The 17322-nt window shown below is 44.8% G+C and overlaps 1 protein-coding gene across 1 annotated transcript in view; it reads right to left on the reverse strand.

Moving 5' to 3' along the window:
- ATN1 (atrophin 1) overlaps nucleotides 1-17322 on the reverse strand; it is a 320704-nt gene that overhangs the window by 240478 nt on the left and 62904 nt on the right. The gene's annotated exons all lie outside the window — the stretch shown is intronic.

Raw genomic sequence — 17322 nt, forward strand, 5'->3', positions numbered from 1 at the left:
GGGTGGCGCTGTGTTATGCCTGTATGCAACCTGGAAGCCGGGGCTCATGTTATTACAAGTATGCATGAAAAAAGCTGTCCTGTGTAGAATAAACCGTGGCAAAACGTTTTACTAAACATTTATTACAAAAAAAATAGCGACCAGAAGGCCTATTAATAAATATGGCAGACGTTCCCTTAATAGATAACTTTCTATGTTACATTTGCTAACTTATTTAAGTGAACTCATGACTTAAACACTGTACAACACAACTGCTGCCGCCGTGGAGGCAGCAATTGTGTTGTTTGAACAAATATTTATGAAAACGTGCTTATCAATTCATTATGAATTAGTGGCGTTACTGAGACACCATCCAATCACACACTAACCTGCTACATAGACTGTGTGACTGCGCTGTGACATCACCATCCAATCACACACTAACCTGCTACATAGACTGTGTGACTGCGCTGTGACATCACCATCCAATCACACACTAACCTGCTACATAGACTGTGTGACTGCGCTCACTGTGTGACATCACTATCCAATCACACACTAACCTGCTACATAGACTGTGTGACTGCGCTGTGACATCACCATCCAATCACACACTAACCTGCTACATAGACTGTGTGACTGCGCTGTGACATCACCATCCAGTCACACACTAACCTGCTACATAGACTGTGTGACTGCGCTGACATCATCATCCAATCACACACTAACCTGCTACATAGACTGTGTGATTGCGCTGTGACATCACCATCCAATCACACACTAACCTGCTACATAGACTGTGTGACTGCGCTCATTGTGTGACATCACCATCCAATCACACACTAACCTGCTACATAGACTGTGTGACTGCGCTCACTGTGTGACATCATCATCCAATCACACACTAACCTGCTACATAGACTGTGTGACTGCGCTGTGACCATAGCCGGATTAAGGGGGGGCACAGGGGGCACGTGCCCCGGGCCCCCCTCTCTCCAAGGGCCCCCCGCTGCCGCATGAACTTTCCTGCTGTCAGTTTTTAACTGACAGCAACCGCTCCGGGCCCCCCTCTCTCCGCTGCTTCCCCCCGTCGCCCGTATGACCTAACCTGCCCCTGCTGTCAGTTGCTGTCTGACAGCTCTACCCATGATTTTTTTTTGTGGCGGCGCGCGGGGGGGGGGGGTCGGGGGGGTTTGCAGGCAGGTTCTGGGCTGCTCCTCCTCGTTGGTGGGGGGAGCAGGGTAGCGGAAAAAAAAGAAAGAGATTTACTCACCTGATCGCGGCCGCGCCGGCGTCCCTCCTTCCTCTCTGCTCTGTTAATGCTGAATGGCAGGCGTGACGTCATCAAGTCACGCCTGTCATTCAGTGAGGAGCAGCGCGGAGAGGAAGCAAGAAGAGAGAAGACAGAAGAGAAGAAAAGAAAAGCTAATAGAAAGGTAAGTGAAGAAATGGAATTAAGCAGAAAGGCAAACTATGAGGAAAAAGGAGATGAGGGAGGCACAGTAAGGAATAAGGGGAGAGAGGCACAGTAAGGAATAAGGGGAGAGAGGCACAGTAAGGAATAAGGGGAGAGAGGCACAGTAAGGAATAAGGGGAGAGGGGCACAGTAAGAAAAAGAGTGAGGCACAGTAAGGAAAAGGGGGAGAGAGGCACAGTAAGGAATAAGGGGAGAGAGGCACAGTAAGTAATAAGGGGAGAGAGGCACAGTAAGGAATAAGGGGAGAGAGGCACAGTAAGGAATAAGGGGAGAGAGGCACAGTAAGAAAAAGAGTGAGGCACAGTAAGGAAAAGGGGGAGAGAGGCACAGTAAGGAATAAGGGGAGAGAGGCACAGTAAGGAATAAGGGGAGAGAGGCACATTAAGGAAAAGGGGGAGAGAGGCACAGTAAGGAAAAAGGGGAGAGAGGCACAGTAAGGAAAAGGGGGGGAGAGGCACATTAAAGAAAAAGGGGGGGAGAGGCACAGTAAGGAAAAAGGGGGGGCCCAGCATGAGAAAAAAGGGGGGAGAGGCACAGATTGAGGAAAAATGGGGAAACAGGTACAGTATGAGGGAAAAGTGTGGGAGAGAGGCACAGTATATAGAAAAAGGGGGGGGAGAGAGTCACAATAGTGGGGACTATTAATTTAAGATGGGGTGAGTTTGGGGAGAATGAGGTCTCTATTAAATGTGCCTATGAATTATTTAATGGCAGTGACAGGTTTGGAAAATAGGTATATTTCTGAAATGCAAATACTATTAATTAATTGCTGGGGCTATTTGTAGGGAGGGAAATAGGTTTATTTATTAAATATGAATACTATTATTTTAATGTTGGGGCTGGAGGAAGGCTTAATTATTAATCATGGGTGGTATTGATTTAACGCCGGGGCTGGCTGTAATTTTCTAAATGTCCCCATTTTTTTTCCAAATAGGTCCTCCAACATTCCAGGATCCAGACAAGCCGCAACTAAAGAAACCTGCAGCACAGGTGGTGAAAGTGAGAAGAACAGGTAGGAGAGAGCAGCAGAGTCTGTGAAATGTTGTTATTCTAGTGGGACAATCCTAATTTTTGGTGACCGTTCAATGGTGTACACAACAATGCAGGTCTTTTTGTCTGTAGGAGGGTGCATCAACACACCCATTAGCAATTTTGAATAAATATTGAATAAAATTGTAATACTATATATATATATATATATATATATATATTAGTCAAAATTGGCGTTATGTTATCAATGTTTATTTTTTATGTTAGTTTTAATGTGCGGTATCATTGCTAGTTTTAATGTGCATTATCAATGGAATTTTTAATATGCCGTATCATTGCTAGTTTTAATGTGTGGTGTCAATACCAATTTTAATGTGGTGTTCTGATGATTTTTTCAATGTACAGTATTTTAGTTTGTGGAAACAATGATTTTTCTTATGTAGACAACCTAAGCGAGCCCTCTGGGAGAGCTGTAAGTGTCATACTGTGGGCTGTAGGTGATGTAATGCAGGATGTGTCACTATGCCCTTAATTTTAGATCTTAGGGCCCCCCTGTCTTAAGTGCCCCGGGCCCCCCAAAGCCTTAATCCAGCTCTGGCTGTGACATCACCATCCAATCACACAGTAACCTGCTACATAGACTGTGTGACCGCGCTCACTGTGTGACATCATCATCCAATCACACATAACAATGCCTCTTTCTATGCTTAATGAGCGACACAGATGGGGCCTTGAAAATCTGATAAGAGGGCAATAACTTACACTGTCATGAATAGCATGGTTACATATTATGTTAAACATCCAAAGCCTGTTACTGTACAGGAACTCTTGCATAAACCTTTGACCTGCCATATTGTATTAACTTTTATTTTATGTTTAAATAATTATGTTATTGCACAATGAAATGTAATTGGTGTTATTCACTGGTAATCACTGCATAATTTAGATCAGATAGATTTAATTCTGACCCTTAGCGGCTTAGTGGTTAGCACTTCTGCCTCACAGCACTGGGGTCATGAGCTCAATTCCCGACCATGACCTTATCTGTGAGAAGTTTGTATGTTCTCCCAGTGTTTGCGTTGGTTTTCTCCGGGTGCTCCGGTTTCCTCCCACACTCCAAAAACATACTGGTAGGTTAATTGGTTGCTATTAAATTACCCTTAGTCTCTCTCGGTCTGTGTGTGACTGTAAGTTAGGGAATTTAGACTGTAAGCTCCAATTGGGCAGGAACGGATGTGAATGAGTTCTCTGTACAGCGCTGCGGAATTAGTGGCACTATATAAATAAATAGATGAGGAGGAGGATGATGATGACCCTCATGGCAGATATACATCAATTAGTCACAACGTTAAAACCTCTAACAAGTGAAATGAGTAACACTGATTATCTCATTACAGTAGTACCTCTCAAGGGGTGGTCTATATTAGGCAACAAGTGAACAGTCAGGTCTTGAAGTTTATGTGTTGGAAGCAGGAAAAATGGGCAAGCGTAAGGAGTTACTTTGATAAGGACCAAATTGTGATGGCTAGACAACTGGGTCAGAACACATACAAAACGGCGGGTCTTGTGGGGTGTACCCAGTATGTAGTGGTTAGTACCTACCAAAAGTGGTTCATGAAAGGACAATCGCTGAGCCGGTGAAAGGGTCATGGGCCCCCAAGGCTCATTGATGTGTGTGGGGAGCGAAGGCTACCCCATCTGGTCCAGACCGACAGAAGAGCTACTGTAGTACAAATTGTTGAAAAAGTTAATGCTGGTTATGATAGAAAGGTGTCAGAACACACAATGCATCACAACTTGCATAGCCACAGACTGGTCAGAATGCCCATGCTAACCCCGGTCCATCACCGAAAGCTCTTACAATGGGCAAATGAGTGCCAGCAATGGACCATGGAGCAATGGAAGAAGGTGGACTGGTGTCACATTTTCTTTTACATCATGTGGACGGCTGGGTGCGTGTGCGTCATTTACCTGGGGAACAGATGGTACCAACAGGGCCGGTGCTAGGGTCCACGGCGCACTAGGCATTTTTAAAAAAGCGGCGCCCCCCCCCCCCCCCCCGCAAAAATCGCCGCCCCCCCCCCCCCCCCGCAAAAATCACCGCCCTCCTCCCTCCTCTCCTTACCTTGTCTCACCACCGCGGCCTCTCTGCTCTCTGACACTAGTAAGTGGAGGGGCGGAGACGGAGCAGAGAGGCGGCGGTGGTGACAAAATAGCCTCTCCCCCCCCCCCCCCTCCCCGTGCATCTGATGCTGTGCGGCGGCTGTGACAGGTATGGTCAGCGGTCGCCGCACAGTTTTAAAGTCTTTTAGTATTCTGTGGCGCCCTCCAGAGCCCGGCGCCCTAGGCAAGTGCCTAACCTTGCCTAATGGGAGCGCCTGGCCTGGGTACCAAGATGCACTATGGATAGAAGACAAGCCGGCGGAGGCAGTGTGATGCGCAATGTTCTCCTGGGAATCTTTGGATCCTGGCATTCATGTGGATGTTACTTTGACACGTACCACGGCAGACCAAGTATACCCCTTCATGGCAACAGTGTTCCCTTTTAGCAGGATAATGCACCCTGCCACACTGCTAAATTTGTTCAGCAATGGTTTGAGGAACATGACAAAGAGTTCAAGGTGTTAACTTGACCTTCAAATTCCCCAGATCTCAATTGAGCATCTGTGGGATGTGCTGGAGCCATAGAGGCCCCACCTCGCAACTTACAGGACTTAAAGGATCTGCTGCTAACGTCTTGGTGCCAGATACTATAGGACACCTTCAGAGGTCTTGTGGAGTCCATGCTTTGACAGGTCAGAGATGTTTTGGCAGCACGAGGGGACCTACACAATATTAGGCAGGTGGTTTTAATGCTGTGGCTGATCGGTGTATGATCAAAGTTTCAATCAGCTTTCTTGGTTCAATATCTTTGGATACATTTATAGCCGTCATTCATTTAGATCAAGGATGACCAAACAACTTGTTAAATCACACACTAACCTGCTACATAGACTGTGTGACTGCGCTGTGACATCACCATCCAATCACACACTAACCTGCTACATAGACTGTGTGACTGCGCTGTGACATCACCATCCAATCACACACTTACCTGCAACATAGACTGTGTGACTGCGCTGTGACATCACCATCCAATCACACACTTACCTGCAACATAGACTGTGTGACTGTGCTGTGACATCACCATCCAATCACACACTAACCTGCTACATAGACTGTGTGACTGCGCTGTGACATCACCATCCAATCACACACTAACCTGCTACATAGACTGTGTGACTGCGCTGTGACATCACCATCCAATCACACACTAACCTGCTACATAGACTGTGTGACTGCGCTGTGACATCACCATCCAGTCACACACTAACCTGCTACATAGACTGTGTGACTGCGCTGTGACATCATTATCCAATCACACACTAACCTGCTACATAGACTGTGTGACTGCGCTGTGACATCACCATCCAATCACACACTTACCTGCAACATAGACTGTGTGACTGCGCTGTGACATCACCATCCAATCACACACTTACCTGCAACATAGACTGTGTGACTGTGCTGTGACATCACCATCCAATCACACACTAACCTGCTACATAGACTGTGTGACTGCGCTGTGACATCACCATCCAATCACACACTAACCTACTACATAGACTTGTGTGGCCTTAAGATTAAAAGGTTGAGCCAGTTAATGACAAGATCTGTGGCAAATCCTGCTTGAGAAATTATATAGTCTAAGAAATGGGCCGTATTCACTTAAAAATCAAATTTTTCTAGTTATACAAATATTTTATTTTCTCTTAATGTCTAATACTATCTCAACGGGGTGACAATGCTCAATTAAAGAAGAAATTTCATCAAAATTTCCTAAATATTTCATTAATGAAATTCTGAAAAATATGGATTCCCTGTCTCCCTGGTGATATTTATCCTCTGTATGGAGGTCCTTGCGCGCTCAATTTGTAAGAATCCAGATATAACAGGGCTTAAGGTGGGGAGCAAAATATATAAGCTGGTGCTCTCTGTGAACAATCTATTAGCGACACTTACAAATACAATGGTTTCAGTCCCTAATCGTGAATTTGGTAAATTGTCTAACTTCAAAGCAAATTATTAAAAATCTGTTGCATCGAACCTTACGACACAGCCTGTGTGGTAAAAGGCCTGAAACACTCATTCCCTATTGATTGGTACCACTCCCACCTAAAATATTTAGGAGTATACATACATCGCCAACTCAAACTCAATCTTTCAAAAACTGAATTAATAATATTCCCACCCAAGAACAGAAGCTTCCTGCCTGACATTTCTATTTCTGTTGATAACATGACCATAAATCCCACCCCGCAAGCTTGTTGCCTAGGTGTAATCCTTGACTCACAACTGTCGTTTATTCCCCACATCAACTCTATATCTAAATCATGTTACATACATCTAAAGAACATTTCCAGAATACGCACATATCTCACACAAGACACTGCAAAAACCTTAATTCATGCCCTTATCATCTCCCGCATCGTCTATTGCAATTCTCTCCTTACTGGTCTTCCCAAAGTCAGACTTGAACCCCTACAATCTATTTTGCATGCAGCGGCTAGATTGATTTTCCTTGCAAACCGTTATTCCTCTAATGAGCCACTCTGTCAGTCTTTACATTGGTTGCCTGTATTTTAACAAATCCAATATAAAATTCTTCTCCTAACATACAAGGCCATCAGCAAAATTGCACCGACATACATTTCCTCACTTGTCTCAAACTATCTCCCAACTCGACACCTCCGTTCTGCACAAGATCTACGTCTCTCTTCCACTCTCATCACATCATCCTCCCATTCTCGGTTACAGGATTTTTTCCGGGCTGCACCCACTTTGTGGAATTCCCTCCCTCACACAGTAAGACTTTCCTCTAGTCTTCAAACCTTCAAGTGTTCACTAAAAACCCACCTCTTCAGACAAGGTTATAATATTCCTCAACCACCATCTTAATTTCCCTAGATTACCCTATTACCATCCTCCACACTGCTAACGCAAGACAACAACCCTCTGACCAACATTGCAACACACACAGCCCACTCAATACTTTTACCTTTGCATTCTACCTGGTCCATTGTGCAATATAATGTAGCACATGCCCTTGTGTTTCAAACTCCCATTGTCCTATAGATTGTAAGCTTGCGAGCAGGGTTCTCTTACCTCTCTGTCTGTCTGTATTTCCCAGTATTGTCTTATTAATGTTTGTTCCCAAATGTAAAGCACAACGGAATTTGCTGGCGCTAAATAAATGTTGATGATGATGATCTTGAAAGAACTCAGCCAACTCTTTACTACCAATTTCTTGCTTCTGCTTACTAATATGTATAAAGATTCATCAGGTTGAAACTCTAAAAACTTCACCTGGATGGGGAGGATTTTCATTCTCAAAATGAACTCTCTACCTAAAATATTATACCTGCTACAGACCTCTCCAATGCACGTGCCTCACAAATGGTTTGCAGACCTCCATAAGTTGATTAGAGATTTTATATGGTGTGGTAGGAACCCCTCGCCTGAAACTAGAAGTAATGTATAGAAGGAGAAATCTAGGGGGCCTTCAGCTCCCAACATCACTAGATACTATCACTCTGCTATGTTCAATAGAATACTACATTGGCCCAGGGACACAGACTCTAACCAGTGGACTGGGATTCAGGATCATGCCATGAGGTTACCTGCAAAGGTAATACCGTGGATGGCAACTCAAAAGTACTTTCTCACCCTACCATTTCACCCACACTCACATGTTGTAGGGCCTCTCCAAAGGTTCTCTTATTTAGAATCCTATATGGATATGGAGGATATTATGTAAGTAGCTGGGGATAAGTAAGAAATCTTGGTTTAGATGGCTAGATCACGGATTCTTAATTGTATAAGACGTTTTGCCCCGAACCCACAGGCCATGGAACCAGCAGGCAACAGCGCAGGGAAACCTGGTTGGCAGACTAAAGAGCTAAAATGAAATATCTCATCTCACCCGTAATCCTCAGGAGTAGATAGTTGATGTGTTCTAGGTCTAAATTTGGGCTCTGATCGATATGGGTTAGGCCAAACCTTCCTCATTTTAAGCTCAGATATAGGTTCCTTCAATTTATTCAAACAGTTCAGAAAGACCTCTGTAGCCGATGCACATGATAACTCCATCTTTCTTGGAAACCAATAACCCAACACCAACTGGTGACATGGAAGTAGAAGAAGCAAAGGATACAGGGTGCTCTCACTGGGTAGATCTAATGCAGCACCTCATATATAATAATGACACAAGAAGATAGTAAGAGGGTGCCAATAAGTAAACGTACGATAATAATAAATCAACCTCTTAATGACAGATCATATGTTGCAATGTTTATTAAAATAAAATAAAGACAGACACAGTGATGTTAATCGGGACAATGATTATAGCTCGTTGGTATTGTTGAGAACTGATGGCCAAAAATCGAGGAACAAATGTGAGAGTCTTATCCTACATGTCCCTATTTAGTTGTCCTTTGAGGACAATTCAGTACAGACAGCGGTCCACGTTGTGTATATTCGCATCCTACCGCGTATGGAACGCGGACGTGGTCAGTAGAACGCAGAAGTACGGTGGCTGTAAAGTGTCAAATCGCAGCGTTTTTCATCTGTTAGTTTGGACTTTGTCAAGGATAGAGTACCATTCGCAAGTGGGGCTATAAGAATCTAGGGCCTGATTCATTAAGGATCTTAACTTGAGAAACTTCTTATTTCAGTCTCCTGGACAAAACCATGTTACAATGCAAGGGGTGCAAATGAGTGTTCTGTTTTGCACATAAGTTAAATACTGTCTGTTTTTTCATGTAGCACACAAATATCAACTTTAAATTTCAGTGTACAAATAAGCTATCAAGTATTTGTGTCAACTTCCTGCCGGCCAACTGCTCCATCTGCCGCTTCCTCAGGAACCCTGGACCCATATCAGTATGGACTTCATAACCGATTTTCCACCAAGCAAGAACTGTACAGTCATATGGGTCGTGGTCGATCGCTTTTCTAAAATGGCCCACTTCATCCCACTTCCTGGTCTGCCCTCCACTCCCATCCTAGCATCTCACTTTGTGAAGGAGATATTCCGGCTGCACAGCTGCCCTCTTGAAATAGTCTCGGTTTCCAAATTCTGGAGGTCCCTCTTCAAACTATTGGGAATCAAATTGAACCTATCCTCTGCCTACCACCCACAATCCAACGGGCAGACTGAACGGGTGATCCAGGATTTAGAGACTTATCTCAGAATGTTCTCCTTTGCTAACCAGGGCAATTGGGTAGATCTCCTACCGTGGGCTGAATTCTCTCACAACAATGCCTTCCATGAATCCATCTCCAAGTCTCCCTTTCTGGTGGTCTATGGGCACCACCCTTCTCTCCCTAAATTCACACCTCTCCCACCCACCCAGGTGCCTGCTGCAAACCTACTGTACCACAACTTTCTCTCCATATGGACTCAAGTAAGATCTTGTCTCAAAAAGTCCTCTAGATCATATAAAGTGGCTGCGGATAAGAGACGTTGAGTAATTCCTATCTTTAAAGTTGGAGATCGGGCGTGGCTCTCCACCAAAAATATATGCCTCAAAGTCCCTTGCATGAAGCTGGCTCCGCGGTTTATTGGCCCATATACCATCTCTCAAATCATCAATCCAGTTTGCTTCAGGTTACGCTTACCAACTTCTCTCCGTATTTTTAATTCTTTCCATGTCTCTCTATTGAAACCACTGAAGATCAATCGATTCTCTTCAACGTCCTCTTCTATCGTCCCTACAGCACATCAAGAGGAGGAGTTTGAACTTAAACAAATTCTAGATTCCAAGTATTGTAAAGGCGGCCTGAAATACCTGGTGGACTGGAAGGGCTTCGGCCCTGAGGAGCGCTCCTGGGTTCGTGCTTCCGATGTTTACGCTCGTCTGTTGGAGAAATTTCATAAAAAGTTTCCTGCAAAACCCTGCAGTAGACGTGCGGTGCCCGTCTTTAAAGGGGGGGGGGGGGGTACTGTCATTCGCCGGGGTATCGGGCAGCTCACCCGACCCCCGGCAAAGTTACCTGGCTCCAGCGGTCCACTCCGTCCCGGGCGCCGCCATCTTGGATTCGGGTCTTCCCTATTGGCCAGGCAATCCTGGCACCAAATACAAAAGGCACTTCCTCCAAACACTCAGTGCCTGTTCCTCAGTTGCCTTTGCAGTGGCGCACGTAGGGGGGGTTTCTGAGTCTCTAGAAACCCCCCCCCTGCGCTAACAAAGTGGCCACTGTCCTATACAGCAGCCGCGGCGCTGTCAAAGAAGCGTCCGCGGCGGTGCTGTATTGTATACAGCACCTCCGCAGACGCTTCTTAGACAGCGCCGTGGCTGCTGTTTAGCACAGCGCTGGCGAAACGGAGCTGCTACGCATGCGCAGCAGCTCTCTCTCGTGTTTTTGGGGTTTTTTTGGGACGGCGGGGAGAAACCCCCCCCGACAATCCTCCGTGCGCCCCTGCTTTGGGTACCTAAAACATGGCTACTCTGTATCCTGTTTACTCGTCTGCAAAGCTGACACTCTACTCAAGTATCCTGTTTACTCGTCTGCAAAGCTGGCACTCTACTCAAGTACCTGCTACTATATTCGTCTGCAAAGCTGACACTCTACTCAAGTACCTGCTACTATATTCGTCTGCAAAGCTGACACTCTACTCAAGTACCTGCTACTATATTTGTCTGCAAAGCTGACACTCTACTCAAGTACCTGCTACTATATTCGTCTGCAAAGCTGCCACTCTATTTAAGTATCTGCTACTTTATTCGTCTGCAAAGCTGACACTCTACTCAAGTACCCGCTACTCTACGTTACTCGTCTGCCAAGCTGACACTCTATCAAGTACCCGCTACTCTACGTTACTCGTCTGCAAAGCTGACACTCCATTCAAGTTCCTTCTACTCTACTGTCCCTTTGTCTCCTGACTTCCCAAGAGGGTCTCGCTCAGTACTCTGGCAGGGGCCGCGACCTGCGAGCAGACGCAGCTAAGACCATACTGCTTTGCGGCGGTTCCTGGTGAACACCCTCTGCTCGTTAGACACCACGCCCTGTTGGTGTAGCGTTAAACTGTACAGATCCTAGGATTCGCATCGTAAAGGCCTGCTATCGCTTGAGACCGTGACAGTATGTTTGTTTTGCAGTGTCCAGAGAATTTCTATATGAGTGGTAGATAGCAGTATATGTGATGAAATCATTAGAGGTACAAGATTTACGCCAGTGACGTGCTGCTTTATGAGAAAGTTTTTGTAGAGTTTGTGTCACTTTAGTGTTCCACTGTTGGCAACGAAGTCTACGCGGAGTATGTAGTGTCGCTGGAGCCACTTGATCAAGGGCAGTTGCTAGGCTTTGGTGAAAATGGGGTACTGCCCGATCAGGGGAGGAGAATGTAGAAATTGGGGAGAGAAGGTGTTGGAGAGAGGTGGAAAACTGTTGAAGATCAATAGAGTTGATATTCCTGCAGTTGTGAGGAGGCTTGGTAGAGTTTGACACTGGGGAGGGTAAAGAACTGGGGGTGAGCGAGTTGCTAATAAGGTGATGATCCGAGAGGGGGGAAATGAGTGTTAAGGAAATCAGAAACTGAGCATAGTCTAGAGAAAACAAGATCAAGACAGTGGCCATCCTGATGAATAGTGGATTCAATCCACTGGGAGAGGTCAAGTGAGGAGGTTAGAGAGAGTAGTTTGGAAGCAGCATTGGAACGTGGATTAGAAATAGGGATGTTGAAATCACCCATGATGTTGGTGGGGATGTCAGAGGATAAGAAGTGAGGGAGTCATGCAGAGAAGTGTTAAAGAAATTGTTGATGTGGTCCAGGGGGGCGATAGATGACAGCAACACGCATAGAGAACTGGTTAAAAATCCTAACAGCATGTACTTCAAAAGATGTGAATGTGAGTGATGGGACATTTGGTTGAACTGTGAACGTGCACTGTGGGGAGAGAAGTAGTCCAACTCCACCTCCTTATTTGCCTCCCGGTCTGGGGGTGTAGGTGAAATGAAGACCACCATGTGAAAGGGCTGCAAGTGAGGCAGTGTCTGATTGTGAGAGCCATGTTTCTGTGATTGCTAGAAGGTTGAGGTTGTTTGAGAGGAAGAGATTGTGTACAGAGGTAAGTTTGTTACAAACAGACCGTGCATTCCAAAGGGCACATTTAAAGGACTTTGGAAGAGAGAGGAGACAGGTGATGTGTTTGAGGTTTGCCAGATTTCTGTAGTGTTTAGATATGTGTGTGTGGGAGAAGTGAGGGGGACCTGAATTAGGTGATATATCACCAGGTAATAGAAGCAGGGAGGAAGAAAGGTAGGAAAGATGATTGTAAGATGTCTGTCCTTTTAGTTTCTGGCGACAGGGTGAGACTGTTAAAGTTATTACATTTAAATAGGAAAATAGTTCATGAGTGTTAACTACAGGTGAGTGATGTAATGAAGGGGCAATGTGGACAGAGGTGTGTGTTGCAGGATGGTTGAGGGATGATATAGTCCTAAAGATAATCCCATGAAAGGAGAAGAAAAATATTTTGGCAAGCATTGGGATTTATGAGTAAAATAGCAACAAATGAGGGAATTAAAAGAATTACCTAATTGCAATGTCCTGTGTAATCAGAGAAGTAGTGCAGAGTGAGGCTGCAGTAGATGTAGATTATTCCTGGATGTTTGGATAGCATGGAGTAATGATGTGGGGAGCCATGTGAGGGAGTGGGTGGAAGTGTTGAATGGAGAGCAATAAAGAACAGGTGATGTAGTAGCTGAGTTCTTGCAGAGCCATGAGAGAGGAGAGTAGTTCAAAGTCAGTATCATTTCTTGCTACTTGTGATTGCAGACCATGCCTTGGGTAGAATTGAAAGTACAATGCTGAGATGGGGACTGAAATAACTATAGCATGGGTAGGGAGTGGCTGAGCAAGTAGTACAGCAGGCTGATCAAACAGAGGGGATTTTTCAGGGAAAATAAACTGACAGATAAAACAAACTTTCATGAGCTCAGTAGAAAATAAGAGTAGAGTCCAAAACAGTCTTCTTGTTGTGTGAAGCTTGTAGCCAGGGAGATATGGAAACCTCAGGAGTAGAATATGGTTTTCAGGTGACTAATGACTTTTGTCCTTGTGTAGCTGTGGTAATAGACAGAATGTTCTTCTCCTGTTTCCTCCTGTTTATCTCCGGTAAAACTCCGAATTATGCTATTTAAATTTTTACACTTGTAACTATACACTTAGAGCTATACATACTAACTATACAGCCATTCTATAGTCAGAGACTGTTTTATACTAAATTCTCTTCCGCTGGAATTGGATTTAAATTTCGTAACGGGTTTTGTTTATTTTAGGCCATTGTTTCTACAGTCTTTGCAAATCAAACAATAGTGAAATCCGGATATTCTACAGATATCTAGCTTTGTCTTCGCTAATAGTACATAATGTGTTGTTAGCATATTACGGAAATTGTTGGCTTTTTTATATATAATCCTAGGTTTATTAGGAAAGAATTCTTTTATCTCCTCGTCCAACTTTAGGATATGCCAATGTTTTCTAATGATGTCTTCCAGTACTTTGGTATTACTATTAAATTGTGTAATAAAAGGGATTCCTGTAGTACTATTTTTTTCGTCATAATTTCTCTCTAGGAATTTAAATTTTAGTTAATTTCCTTGTAACTCAAAGATGTCAGAATCAGTGCAACTTCTTTTAAATCTTTTAAATTGTCCCATTGGAATGTTACGGATCCATTTACGTTGATGGTTACTTTTTGCTAGTATAAAATTATAACAATCCACTTACTTAGTGTAGTTCCTAGTTTTTATTGTATCATTTTCAACATAGATGGCAAGGTCTAAAATATTAGCTTGAGTCGAACTAGTCTCAGACGTAAATTCCATATTTAACATGTTCTTATTGATATATTCAAGGGATAGTTAGAGTTCTTCTCTTTCTCTATCCCAAATAAAGAATATATTTTCTATATATCATCTCCAGCACTTTAATTTTTGTCCAAAGGGGTTATTAGTCCCTTTAAAGTCATCTTCCCATTTGGCTACAAAGAGCTTTGCATAACTCGGTGCGAAACGAGACCCCATTGCGGTTCCTGTTGTTTGATTAAAGAATGTTCCCCCATACCAAAATAGTTGTGTTGAAGAATGAATTCTATTGTACTTATGATGAAGTTCATTCTTCAAGTCTGTGTTTGTACACAAATAATGATATAACCTTCTGTATTGAGCCATTGGCTGATTGACTTTAATTCCCCAAACTATTTAAAGCACCAGGCCAGGTTAGATGGTGCCAGATCTTAATGTCCTGTAGTCTGTTTAGCTGCTGAAATATTTGGGCTCCTTGATATTCTGGTATTCTGGTGTCTCTGCATCCTGTCTCTGTATCTCTTCTATTGAACCTGGTATCCAGCGTCATCTGTTTCTCAGCTAATCCCAATATCCTGATATCAAACAACCTCTTCTAACTAGCAGTCCCTTGTATCTGGGGGATCGTTTATATTCAGAGCTGTCTTTGTTGGCATTTCATCCTCTCCTCAGTCTCGCCTGGTACCCATCTGGAGAACTGTGATTTGCAGGGATCCCTGGCGAACACCTTCACCTAGTTAGACTTTGCGACCTCCGAGGTGGGTGGAGTCAAACCACGCAGACTGTGGAAAATTCTCTTGCTGCGCCTAGTTTTGTGACATAGGTTCATCCTGAGTGGCCTGGCTGTCTATGCTATACAACTGGCCATGCTGCTCTAATATTATTCCAGCTGCTCAACTTGGCCGGACACTCCGTGGCCTGGCGACCCACTGCCACGGGTTGCTCAATAGGTCAGGTGCCTGTGATCCCTTATAGATGTTTCTAACTGCAGAGAGAGGCTCGTCCTAGACATGATCAAAACCGTTGGAGCTATGTACTAGGCTGCAGCCAAACCCCATGTGTCTCATGTGCAGAGAGGCTGACTCCTGCTCATCGGCCATGAACCTTTACACCATCTGGATGTTGCCTCTGCAAACTCTTCCACCTGGCTGGACCATCCGGCCCCTGAGAACTCCTCCACCTGACTGTACCTCACCCAGCTCCAACTCGGTTCTCAAATCAATTCCCAAAACCGCCTGGTGACCACCGTCATCCTCCAAATCCACATGGCCCAGAGGAACATCACTACTACCTGCAACTCCTCTCTCTTCATCCCACAGCTCTGAACGTCACCCTCACCTTCACCTAGCACCCATCACCCTCACCTCCACCTAGCACCCATCACCCTCACCTCCACCCATCACTCCACCTAGCACCCATCACCCTCACCTCCACCTAGCATCCATCACCCACACCTCCACCTAGCACCCATCACCCTCCATCTGTCTTTCCATCAGGTGCCCTGGTCTCTCACCATGTCTCTACTGTTTTCCTTCCCCCTGCTCTCATCTACCCTCGAATACCACTATTCGCTGCTTTCTCCCAACTCCAGCACTCCTACTAACCCTTCCTGCAACACCGGCACCACCATTTAAGCCCCGTACCTACTCCACTTCCCTCCTCTTCTCTCCCCTTCTTCTCTCCTCCACCCAACAGTGGCATCCCTCCCAGTCCCTGTCCTATGACCACTCGCTACTCCTCAAACTTGGCCAACTCCAAACCTTGCCCAAACCTACAACCCCTCCTACCTCATACACCTCTCTCCTCTTTCCTGCCTCCCCTTCTCCTGTGTTTTCTAGAACACCAGATCTGTCTGAAAGAAACTGGTCTCCATCCATGACCTCTTCATATTCAACTCCATAAACCTCCTCGGCATCACTGACACCTGGCTCTGACAGTCCGACTCCACCACTCCCAGAGCTCTCTTCTTCGGTGGGCCTTTCCTTCCACCCACTCTGCCACTCCCTTCATCTTCTCTTTTCCTACCTCTCCTATGCCCTTGACCCTTCTCTTCTTAACTCCACTCACTTCTCTCCTCTCTCACTTTCATTTCCTGCCCTGACCAAACTCTCTCCCTCCTTACCTCTGCCCTAAACATGCACCGCTGAGCGTCACTGTAAGAAATCACTCACACACCCATTCTTCTGCTTACAATTCCGCCTTTTCTGTCTCCAAACTGTTGTACAGAAAACCAATAACCTAAGGTGCTAAATCAAAACATAAAATGTCAGCTGCCAATAAAGTCTTTGTAATCTCCACAATACTAATCAGCAAACAGAGGAAAAACTGGACGCTCTTCAACTTGTAGGGACTAATATCATAAGCAAACAGGAAATTATTAGATATCGCAGAACCATAACACAGGCATTACTTTATTAAAACCTAATATCTAAAAAGTAAGTAGACAGCTAATTATTTTTACGAGTGGTTGGATACAAATCAATTGCAAAAGTTGACGGGTAATTTGCTAACAACTGCAAATAAAATAAATCAGTTGGCTAAATATAGCTAGTGGGTTAAGATGAGAAAACAACCGAGGTATCTCAGATAATGTACGTGATCTTAAAGAGAGAAAGTTAGTTTCAGTTTTTGGTGGAATGCCAGTATGAATCAGAAAAGGTCCCACCAGTGTTAGCATCTGCGGCAGCCGTGGGCACTGCCATGACTCTCATCCTCCTATCGATGGCGTCCCGGCCGTCTTCATGGTGAACGGGACATCACTTCCGGTTCCCTAGGCAACAACCGGGATGCTTAAGGCTCCCTGCCGCCGTGACTGGCCAGCTGTCAAACAGCCGGGCGCGCGATGGTCTGTTTAGGCTCAGCCATCTATGGCTGATTAGGTTTATTATATTGCAGCCCTGATTAATTATGCAGCTGGGCACTGCATCCTCATTGGCCACCAGCGCTACTAATTATTTAGGCAAGTC

Source organism: Mixophyes fleayi, chromosome 6, assembly GCF_038048845.1.
Source record: "Mixophyes fleayi isolate aMixFle1 chromosome 6, aMixFle1.hap1, whole genome shotgun sequence".
NCBI lineage: Eukaryota > Metazoa > Chordata > Amphibia > Anura > Limnodynastidae > Mixophyes > Mixophyes fleayi.